Source organism: Marmota monax, unplaced genomic scaffold, assembly GCF_021218885.2.
Source record: "Marmota monax isolate L192 unplaced genomic scaffold, Marmota_monax_Labrador192_F-V1.1 WCK01_AAM20220418_F8-fsc00027, whole genome shotgun sequence".
In the NCBI taxonomy this organism is placed as follows: Eukaryota; Metazoa; Chordata; class Mammalia; order Rodentia; family Sciuridae; genus Marmota; species Marmota monax.
Window position 1 is genome coordinate 6,248,350 of NW_026694617.1, and position 12,227 is coordinate 6,260,576.

The following is a 12,227-nucleotide window of genomic DNA, read 5'->3' on the forward strand; positions in this document are numbered from 1 at the left end:
TTGACATGTATCTTCTTCAATATTCATATATTAAATCACCTTTCTTTACATAAATGCTTCTTTCTGCATATATTTACTACTGCTTTCCCAAAATAGTTGTGTGAACTATTTTAATAAAGCATATTTTGTTTTAAAGAAAAATAAAGTCCTTTTTCCTAAACGGCATACCCAAACTTCTGGTAGACTGAATAATGGTCCCTGTCTTAGTCTGTTTTCTGCTGCTATAACAGAGTACCATAGCCTGGGTAAATAAAAAGTATTCAAAGTTTATTCTGCTCATGGTTCTGAAGTCTGGGAAGTTCAAGACTAAGGATCCACATTCTGGGGAGAGCTTTCATTCTGTGTCTCCCTGTGGAAGAAGGTAGAAGGAATGGGGACAATGAGTACTGGAGACAGAGAGAGGATGGTGCCAGCTTATGACTTTATAGGGCACTCACACAGTAACACCCATGATAGGGTGATAATGACATTAACCCATTCATGAAGACAGAGCCCCCAAGACCTGATCATCTCTTAAAGGTCCTTCTCTCAACAGTTACAATGGCTATAAATTTCAACATGAATTTTGGAGGGGATGTTCAAATCATAGATCCATTTCTTAATCACTCGAACCTATGGATATGTGCACTGAATGACAGGGAAATTAAAATACAAACCAGATGGCATTAAGGTTGCTAATGGACCTACTTTAAAATACGAAGATAATTATGGATCATTCAGGTGGGCTTCATATAATCACAAGGGTTTTTAACTGTGGAAGAGGAAGACATAAGAAGGAGTCAGAGTAATATATGAGACCTCAACCTACCTTTTCTGACTTTGAAGACAGAAGAAAACAGTTACCAGCCCAGGGAGATGAGTGACCTTATATAACTCCCAGAAATATTCTTGCATAATAAATACCCACGTATATTTTTTCCCCTTTTAATTTTACCTAATTGAGAGTTTACAACCTATACTTTTATATTTCTTGTGTTTGTTGTTTTAGTCATGTGTTAAAAAAAAGGTGTAGAGGTCGGTCACCATTGAAGTCAAGTGCAGTGGCATAGGCCTATGATCCTAGTTACTCTAGAGGCTGAGGGAACAGAATCACAAATTCCAGGTCTGCCTCAGGAATTTAGCAAGACCCTGTCTCAAAATAAAATTTAAAAATGGGCTGGGGTGCAGCTCAGTGTGCAAGCCCAAGGCCTTGGGTTCAGTTCCCAGTATGATAAAAAGAAAAAAAAAAACCAAACCCCCAAAATGTAAAGAATGCTATTTAGATTAATTGTGTTGCTTTTTTAAAAAAAATGGCTTCATAGTAGTCCTTTACGTGACTATACCACAATTTAAATAGTGCTCTGTTGATGGACGATTAGTTTGTTTTCAGTTTGTGAATATATTTGCATACATGGAATTGATAGATCAGTTTATGAATTTAGAATTTTGGTGAATATTGCTAAATTATTCTCCAAAGTAGTCTTTTAGTTTACACCGTGCCACTTCCCCAGCCTCATGCTTCTTAGATAGATGCAGCTGGGCCTCTCTGCCCCCATAGATTGTTGGCTTCTCCTTCCCCAGCACACTCCTCATTGGCTCACCTTGACACTGATTTATGGGGAGGAGTCCCCTGGATTCTGGTGCCAAGATGTGGGACTGATTAATTGGAACATGGCAGAGATAGCTGAGGTCATTCCCTACCCAAATGACTAAATTGTAACTTGATTTTTAATTAAAATGAAAAGGAAAGTAAGTATAAAACACCAGTGGAGAGATTATGAAGAATTTCTCTCTGTATTTCCAATTAAATATTACAGGCCTGTAATTCTAGCGGCTTGAGAGGCTGAGGCAGGAGGCCCTTAAGTTCAAAGCCAGCCTCAGCAATTTAGCAAGGCTCTAAGCAACTTACTAATAACCTTCTCTCAAAAAATTTAAAGGGCTGGGGATGTGGTTCAGTGGCTGAGTGCCCCCGGGTTCATTTCCTTGTACCATAAATAAATAAACAAATAGCCAGACATTGTGGCATGATTGTCAGGAGGGATTCATCAATTGTCTAGCTAATCTGGATCTCAGAAACTTTATGGTTTCTTTGGCAGTGCTGTATGTACACAGTACTCTGCCATGTCCTGGAGTCTGGTTTCTGTGGGACATCAGTGTAGTCATAATGAAGGGGATGGGAACCTTGTGACATCCAACCTTGGATTTGACCCTATTTGGGATAGAGATGGACATTGAAACACAATATTTAACTAGTGTGCATGCAGGTTTTTTTTTTTTTTTTTGGGGGGGGGGACTTGTGACTTGTCTCTTAAAAGGGGCACAAGACTTAGGCATATCTTCATTTTAATAATAAAGGAGGTGATATTCTCACAAACAGGAAAAACCACGTAGTATTTTGGGGTCCTTGAGTTTTTTATAAGACATTTTCCTCCAAGAGTCTTTGATAAAACATTGTTATCATTAATGTATGACAATGACTGCTATACCTCACTTCCAACAAACATGCTTTAAAATGGCAATTCTCCCATTTTATAACTATGTCATTTTAGGATGATAATTTACCTACAAAATGAAGCTAATCGTATGCAGCAAGCATGATAGAATTTAATAATTGTAATCTTTTTTTAGATTGAGGGTTGAAAATAACTTCTTATTTTTTAAAAAATGTAAATGGCACAGTACCTTTAATTTTTATTTTACTTTTTTTTAGTTATAGGTGGACACAATATCTGTATTTTATTTTTATGTGGTATTGAGGATCGAATCCAGTGCCTCATGCATGATAGCGCTCTACCTCTGAGCCACAACCCTATCCCCCTTTATTTTATTTATTTATATTTATATGGTGCTGAGGATTGAACCCATTGCTTCACACATGCTAGGTAAGTGCTCTACCACTGAGCTACAACTCCAGCCCCAATAACTTCTTATTTTAACTTGTTTCTTTAATTAGAAATGAGGTTGAACACATATTTTATTAGACATTTAGCAATATGTAATATTGGTTTACAGTTTTATTTTAAAATTGTTTTTTTACTGATGACAGAAACTTACTTTATATTTTGAAGATTAATCTTTTTTGCTGTCATATGTTTTGTAAATAAATTATTACAATTTGTCATTTGTCTTTATGGTATTTTTGTCTCCTGTAGGCATTTACTTTAGCATTTACATAGTCAGAATTATAAATTTTTATGTATGGCTATTGTTTTGTGTCTTGTTGTCAAAGGCCTTCCCTTCTCCAAATTAAAAAATATATATATATAAACTTCCCATATTTCTTCCCTAGTATTTTTATACTTTTTTAAACTTTTGAATCTTTAATCCAATAATAGACTTTTCTTTCTTTTTTTAGGGAAAAATTCTTGCATTAAAGGTTTAAATGAGATTGGCATAATCAATAGGGTCTATGTTACATAATATATTTTTAGCTTAGTAGATCTGCTCTGTTAAAATTTGTTCATCATGATGGTAACTAGTAAGTAATTCTTGTTTTATTTTTGAAGTTTTCAATATAACTGTTTAGGGGTAGGAAAAATAATGTTTTGAACCACCACTTCAACACACAATTTACCCTTTTGTTTTATTAGAGTTAGTGTTGGGATGGGAGTGTAGCTCAGTGATAGAGCACTTGCCTTTCATGTGCAAAGACCTGGGGTCAACCCCCAGTACTGGCAAAAAAAAAAAAAAAAAAAAAATTAAGAATTAGTGTAGTAGTTTAAAAAGAATTAAATAGACATTCAAGATTGAGTTTTCACTGACTCGTCACAAAACACATGTAATCTTTGGAACCCCTTCCTATTTTCTGGTTCTCTACTTTCTCCTATCTGATTATACAGTTTAGAGGAGGAAAATGTATTCAGTCTTAGTGATTTTTTATTTTAACTTCATCTCCCAGTGGAAGAATAAAGACAAATTATTTCTGGTTTATAGTCTTGGAGTTGTTGTTTGAAATTGGTGTCGATAAAAACAATGACTAAGGAAGCAAGCATTTGTGTGTGTTGCTGGGACATATGTGTCTGTTCCTTTTCAGTTTTTCCATTGTAGCCTAACAGAATTTTATTCTGTTATTTGAAGAAGTCATATGTTTGAGACAAATTTAATTTTCAGGTCAAGGAATATTTGTTACTTCTGTGATGACTCCTTACATGCCTACGTCTACAGGACTTCTCAGAAGAGGGCAGTACTTGCTATACTCTTAACTGCCTTCAACTGATTAAATCTTTCATGAGTGAAGTGTAAAGGGAGGCTGATCTTCTCTCCCAACTTGAGGAAGTGATTTTCTACACCATTTTTTTATACATTTATTTTATTTATTTATTTTTATGTGCTGCTGAGGACCGAATCTAGTGCCTCACACATGCAAGGCAAGTGCTCTATCACTAAGTCCCAACCCAGCCCCATTATTTAGTTTTCAATATACATTGTTCTTTCATAGTACATAGCCCTGGGATGGTACTTACCTCTTCCCTTTCCTTCTCTCTCAGATGTCTTTTTTTCCCCTTAGGTTTATAAAGTAGAGAAAAAAATTGTTGGGTTTTGATTTACATATCTGATGAAGTGATTAATTTTGGTGAAAGAGAGAGTGAGGTGGATGAAAGAGGAGAGAGAGGGATTTATTTTTCGAATAAAACAAATTTGATAATATCACTAATTTGCTTAAAAACCTGATAAAGTCAGGACAATTGAGAGTTTAACTTGTATCAGGCACCATCTACATGCTTTGTATAATTAATTCAGTTAACCCTTAATGTAGGTCTTATTATCTCATTTCATACCAGAGAAAATGAATTCAGAAGTTTTAAAAGAAGTATCTAAGGTCACAGAACTGTGTTAGTAATAGAGTCAAACCTAGGACTCCCTGCTTCAGAGTTAATGTTTATTTACTCATCTATACTTGCCCCTCTAGGTACCACTTATGTGCAGGCATCTTCTGAATTTATGTCTCTAGTTTAGACGTGCCTGGTCTACTCCAGTCCTCTCCTGTCAACCTCAGACCTGTTCATCCAGTGGTCTAGTGGACATCTCCACTTGGATGGCCCATAAATACAACAAGTTGAACAAATCTCCAAACTGATTTCTGATACCTCCCCCACCCACTACTTAAAAGTCAATTCCTTTTGAGGCTTGCACTACTTTATCCTTTTGGTTACTCAGGCTAGAATTCTTGAAGTCTTCCACGACTCCTTCAGTTCTTACACTTCACGTTCACTGTGTCAAGAAATCTTATTGGCCTTACCTGCAAAATATATCACCAATGCCTCTGCCATTGCTCCCTGAAGCCTCCGTTGCCTGATTTACCAACAATCTATTCATCAACCAGAGAAACTTTTCACATTCCCACACTCTTCTTACTTGAATTCTCTAATAGCTTTCCTAAAGGACCTGGCCCTGTTTCCTCTCTGATCTTACTCCCATTATATTTCTTCTTCCTAACCTGCTCTGGCCACAAGCCTTCTTGCCATTCTGAACACAGAAGGCACCCTGCTGCCTTAGGGTCTTTGCACTTCTTTCTTCCTCTTCCTGGAATGCTCTCAATCCATATCTGCAAATCTCACTTCCTCATTTCCTTCAAGTCTTTGAGCAAATGGTACATTTTATGTGAGGCCTCCCCTGATCACCCTGCTCATTGGCACTCTTCATCTTTCTTGTTGAATTTCCCCTGCCCAATCTATCACCTTCTAAGAGAATGTATAATTTATTTATTAACATGGCTTGTCTGTGTTCCCCGCCTTTTACCCACTCACTTTCAACCTAAATTTCCTTAAGGTTAGAGATTTTTCTTTGCCTGGCTCATTCTTGTATGCATAGCACTTATGCCAAGACCTGGCACATTGTTGCTGACCAGTAAAAGCCATGGAATGAATAAGTTTATTCACATACAGGTATCAGTCTGTGTGCTAAAAGTGAGAGATGTAGGGACCATCCACTGCTTTCAAGTTTTCAAAGAAAATCTAGTTGCAGAGAAGTTCTAACTAACTCCCAGTGATGAAAGGAACCAGCATGTGTTGAGCAGTTGCATGCATTCATTTACTATTATGCATTCCATTATTCAGCCCCCTGAGGAATAAGTTGTCTGTGTTTTGCAGATGAGGAAACCGATTCGGGGAGATTTTGCACCTTGCTGAAAGCTACCCTTATGTAAGTGGCATAAGGAATAGTCAAACCTGTATCAGTCACTGCTTTTTAACCATCCTTTGCCTACTGCTCTGCTATCAGCTCCCCATTGCCTCACCTGGAGGGTATACCCCTTTCCTCATAATGGCATTCAAGACCCTTCCCAATCTACAGTCTGTTTGGTGAGCCTTATTTTTCCTCTCCTCTGCAGTACTGCCAACTCCAGCTCTTCTTTAGTCTTGCTTGTCACCCAAAAGGCCATATGCTTGCAGTTTCACACCTCTGTAAAGTGTTTTTCCTCTAACTGAAATGCTTTTTCTTCCCCTTTTTGCCTAGGGAATCCATGCTTCTCCTTTGGTCCCAGCTCATGTGTTGTTACTTTTGTGAAGCCTTTCTTAGTCTTTCTTGGGAACGTGGTTGATCATTGCTCACTGCTTCCCAAAGTGCCGCCTGTCATCCCAAGTGCTGTGTTCGAGTTGCTCTACCAGAACTGGGACTTCTGTTCTTCTTCCTTGCTTTATCAATGCCTAGAACAGGACCTACAGTATATCACACACTAATTAAACATTTATTGACTTACTGACTTAATGGTGATTTGAGCTATAATGGTAATGGAAATTTCCTATTGACTTCAGATTTGAAAATGAAAGAATGAGTAGTATTATCTGAGAAAAGTCCAGTTGAAACCTAAGAAATGCTCTGTGGATGAAGCACTCTTTCAAGTATTTATTGCTATAGAGTAATCATTAAATGCATAGATTTAATGGGTTTAAAACCTTGCCCTGCTACTTTCTTGAGGTTTATCTTTGCCAAGTTACTTACCTCCCTGAGCCTCTTCTTTATCTAGGAAATAGAGAAAAATCTTGGTACCAACCTAACAGAGTTGCCATGAGGATATAATGACAACGTGCACAAAACATATTAAACACAAACTAAATATGTCATTACAACAAAGTTCCCTTTGCACTGTGTGGTCTAGAGCTAAATTGCATTGGATAAATAGAATTAAAAAAAAAAAAAGAAATTAAGCATGCCATTTGTTTTTGTGTTTCCTTGTTGGTTTCCTTTAGAATGATTTGTTACTCATCTCCCGCCCCCCTCCCCTCTCCAATGGAGCCTTGTCTTTGGTGACAAGTTGAAAATTTTAAACATATAAATGAATAGATGAATAGTGTTTAGAAATGGTTATTACTGCAGTGAAACTTGGAATCTGAGAGTTATGTTTTATCAGAACAATTTGATTATAAGTAGTGACAATCTTAATGTTTATGACATGGGATAGGGAGAGGTTTTACCAAGTGAAGCATTTGATTGCACTAACTGAGTCTCACCCACAAGCTGTCTTCAAGTCCCTGTGATGGTGTCCTTGTGGCAGAATTATGTTTAGAGAATCCTTGAAGAAAATTTTAAACCATGTGCATGTCCAGTTGCAATACAATTTTACTGACTTAATGTCTGGAGTTTGTACTCTGTAGGTTGTCAGAAAACTACCTAGGCTGGCAATAATTAAAGGATCTGGGTTAGATACATGTAATATGAAGCCTGTGACATCTGAGGACCGTTTAGCTAGCTTAATAGCAGGTATTGGAAGCTGGGCATATTTTTCCTGGTTATAAATCTTCATGCCAAATTTTTATTCTAGAAACTGGTCTGAGAAGGCACACTAAGAGATCATATGCAGAAGTAAACAATTAAAGAAAACCACTTGGAAGTCAGGGATTTATTTTCTCTGTCTTTCTCTTATTATTATACATTATAGTAAAAATATCACAAATTACAGATGAAACAAAATATACTTCCATTCATTAAACATACTGTGTTTAGCTTTTAAAGAAACAGTAGTGAAAAAGATGGAAATTGTTTCTGTCCTCTTGGAGCTTATAGTTTAATGGATAAAGCAGACAGCAAGGAACAAACAAACAAACAACAACACCCCCCCCCCCAAAAAAAAAAAAAAAAAAACACCACTTATTTACCTAGCAGGGTACAAAGATCAAGGATAAGTTATCTCTTAACACTGTTAAGGAGGAAAGAGAAAGCCTTTCTGAGAACCTGAGAGTTAGGTGCAGGATTCCAGGAAGGCAGCCTGGTGAGGGAGAATGTTGGCAGGGGTTCAGCCAGTGCAGAGGCTCTGAAGTGGGGAAGGGCTTGGCTGTGGCTCCTTCAGAAAGGGGAACAGCACTGCAAATGGTGAGCAAGGCTGGAAAGCAGGCCAGGGCCAGATCACGCAGGGGAGGGGTTCACCTCCATGGCATGGAATTTGGATTTTATTCTGAAGTAGTGAGTCACTATAGGGTTCTGAAACTCAATTAGGTCCAGTGTTTCTAATGTATGAAAAGTGGGTTAGAGGTATAGAGCAGGAATGGAACCTGGAGATCAGTTGGGAGGATCTTGGCAAGATGAGAAGTGATGGTGGCTTGGACTGTGTGTTTGGGTGCACACGGAGGGATGAGGATGAGTTCAGGATGTATTTGGTAGTAGAACTGGCAGGGCTTGTTGGGTTGGATGTGGGGAGGGAGGAAGACAGATAAATCAGGGATGACTGCCAAGTTTCTAGCTTGAGGAACGGGGTGGGTGGGAGTCCCATTAACCGACATAGGGAATTATCTGAAGCAGATAGAGAATGACATACAATAAAGGCCAAAGGAAGTTTGGAGGTTGGCAGCCCTGAGCAGAGTCTAGCCACCCACATGTTTTAATTCCTATTCTCTTGCTTTTTACCAAAATAAAAGCTTTTCATTTGCTGCAGACTCTTTGAACACAGTGCAGTCTCTGTGTCTTCAATAATTTATGCAGTATTCTCAAGCAAAAGTGTTAGTGTCAAAGGCCTTATGATTCTAATCTGGTTTCTCAGAATATTTCATAGGAAAGTTTTTTTTTTTTTTTAAACACCTCTGTCATTTATTACTATGGTACAATTTCAAGGGCCATAATTAATTTACATCAGGGTCACTCTCTTTTTTGAAGATGTGTAATTTAACTAGAAAGGTTATCTTTGCTCCAGGACCTGTTCTACCAACACCTGCAGCTTATTTATAGGAAACTAAACAGATTGATTGATGTGTTTTGGTTTCAGCTGATTTTTTTCCCCATATGAACAACCATAAAGGACTTTGAAGGTTCCGCATTGCAACTTTCAGCCTAACATTGGCAGTTACTTCTTGAAGAGAGAGATTATTCTCATTAGATCTTATTTTTTTAAAATAACACATTGTTTTTAGTTATGAATAAAGTATCTTTATGGTAGACAAATTAGAAAGAAAGATATACAACCCCTTGTAATCCTAATACCAAGAAGTAATCTTCTAGTCTTTTAAAAAATCTACTGTTATGCTTTTTATTTGATATGCAATTTTGTAGCTTCAATTTGTTTTCTTAATATTTTGTTTGTGACTCTTTCCCATATCTTATTGACTCATATTCAAAGTCAGCATTTTAATTGACCATGTAATATTCCAGGACATGGAGTACTTAGTTATTCCTGTTGTTGAGCATTTAAGTTATTTTCTGTTCCTTGTAAAGAAATTTTAATTTCTATTTATTTATTTATTAAATACATGACAATAGTGGAATGCATTACACTCCTTATTGCACATATACAGAACAATTTTTTGTAACTCTGTATATAAAGTATGTTTAAGGGGAAAATCGGACTTTTTTTTTTTAACAGAGCACAGTGTTTTAATAAAAGCAACTAAATCTTCTAATCAAACCAGAACAATTGGCAAAGCCACTGTTTTCCTTAGACAGCTTTAGAAGAATGATTTGGTCATCAGAACAACTGCATCAAGGAACATAGTCTCCTGGCAAGAAATTTCTGAACTCTTACCTCCTATAGTGCTTTCATGCTCCAAGAGGTACCAAAGACAAACATGGACTCCCCCTGTTAGAGCGCTCAGCACTGTCACTTGTGGGAATCTTTGCCTTAGTCCTTTGAAACTTTTAAGTATTTTCATTTGTTGCTAGCACCTCTGGCCCTTGCCTTGTAGCACCAACTAGAATTAGGGAGAGACAGGCATAATTCTCTTGCCATAGTTTTGGGCTTCCAAGTCTGCAGTACTTTATCTCAGCTGAATCCTCCACTGTAGCAATCCCTCAAGTTTCACCTCCTTCTAGCTATCTATTCAGTCAACAACTGTTCATTGAGCACCTTCCAAGTTACAGCAACTGACTAGATGGTGAGGTGACCCTCTTAGTTTAGGGTTAAAGGAAAATAATTACATGAAAAGGAAGAGAGTTTCTTACTTATGATTAGAGAGAGTGATGATGTACAAAGTGAAGTTGTAGATCGCTTCAATCGTCACTAGCTTTCCCACACACTCTGAGCACCCTCTACATATTTTAAGACTTGTGTATAACACCCCTTTGGGGATTATCTTCATCTTGAAGCTCTAAAAAGAAAGGCAAAACAACAGAGTGAAGTGGAGGCCTGCTCAGTAGGGCTGTGTCTCTCCATTGGCTCCTTCTTTTCTTGGAATTGTCAGGCTTGTCCTCAGCTTCTGCTGTGCAGGTGCATTATAATCCTAGCCCACTGCTCCGCCTGAGACAGGATGTGTACCATTTGCCAAAGGTAGAGGTGAGTGGAGCTGGGCTGTCAGTCCACCTAACTGACGTTTATTCTTCTTGTGTTTCCCTCTTCATCTTAAAGGAACACCACTAACACAGAATATAAGTGAATTTAGTTTTACCTGGCTATTCCTTTATCCACGTGCAGTCTACTATTAATGTGCTGTGTTCCAGATGTAGGCCAGGATAGCATGTTGTGGTTTTGGTTTCAATTGGTTCCTTTGGTAATTTGGTAAATATGTCTTCAAGGATAATCAAAACAGTTATGCCTACTGTGTTTTTATGTGAACATTTCCCTGGTATACTAGTTCTTAAAAACAAACAAACAACAAAACCATCCAGTATTTCTGATGAATGTTACTTATAAAACTCTGCTGAACATTTCAGGAGACTACAGCACACAAATAAATTTGTATTTTAGCAATACAACCACTTCATGAATTTCTATGTAAAGATGAATAAATTTGGGCTAGATATAAGGACAAGGAGATGAATTAGGAATATTAGTTATTATATTTAGTTATGATGTAGCACAGGAAACCCAGACCTGCATTCATTGGTCTGGAGTTAACCTTTTTACTTCATTTCTTATTAATTTCATATTAATGACATGGCCTTGGGCATTTTTTTTTTTTTTTGGTGCTGGTGATCGAACCCAGGGCCTTGTGCATGCAAGGCAAGCGCAAGCACTCTAACAACTGAGCTATATCCCCAGCCTGCCTTGGATTATAATTATGAATAATAGTAAGTAATAGTAAAATATTTTTGTTCAATTACTAAAAAGTAATTCATTACATTAAGGAATAATTTTATGGGGGGGTGCTATCCTGAGAATTGAACCCAGGTCCTTTTGCATGCTAGGTAAATGCTGTAGTACTGAGCTAAATCCATTGCCCTTTAAAATTTTTATTTTGAGATGGCCTCTTTCTTGAACTTGAGATCTTCCTGCTTCAGCTTCCAGATTAGCTGGGATTTCAGGAATGTACCAACATGCCTGTCTCAAAGGAGAAATTTAATTGATTTAACGCTCTGTGAAACATAGGTACTGTGGTTATTTCCTAATTTGTATTTGAAGAAACTAAGATAAAGAGAAATTGAGTGAGTAATCCCAGATCACCCCGTTTGTCTTTGCTGGATCCAGAATTTGCTCTCTTATTGTTGTGACCAGGGGCCTATGCCCTAGTCACTTCACTGCACTTAGCCTTTCTAGGTCCCAATTTGCTTGGGAATTTATTTATCCATAAAATATTAGATGTATTTTCTATGACTGTATTTGGGTAAGTTCTGTGTCTTCTCATTTCTGATCTTCTTCCTTCTATTTAAATTGGAGCAGGACTTTTTGTCCCAGCTAAATGAATCAGGTGAGAAGGGAAAATTGAAATGGTTGTAACCAGGTGAAAAAAGATTTCCATACATTACTGATGAATATGCTTCTTGCTCAGAGTTATGAGTGTTACATGAAATTAAATGAGGTAAAATAGAATAAAGTGTAAGTTGAAAGTACTTTTTGTATACAAAGAATGTTCTACCTCAGGGTCATCTCCCTGGAGGAGGGTTTTGGTGAC

General features: G+C 37.3%; 1 protein-coding gene across 13 annotated transcripts in view; it reads left to right on the forward strand.

The window, feature by feature from the left end:
• Window positions 1-12,227, forward strand: part of St7 (suppression of tumorigenicity 7) — a 269,462-nt gene that overhangs the window by 74,313 nt on the left and 182,922 nt on the right. Inside the window, exon 1 of one of the 13 annotated variants that reach the window (XM_058572124.1) lies at window positions 6,100-6,120. The exons of the other annotated variants lie outside the window; for them this stretch is intronic. The gene's annotated coding sequence lies outside the window, so the exon portion shown is untranslated. Of the gene's footprint in view, window positions 1-6,099; window positions 6,121-12,227 lie in introns of those variants that run through there. 13 annotated transcript variants of the gene reach the window in all.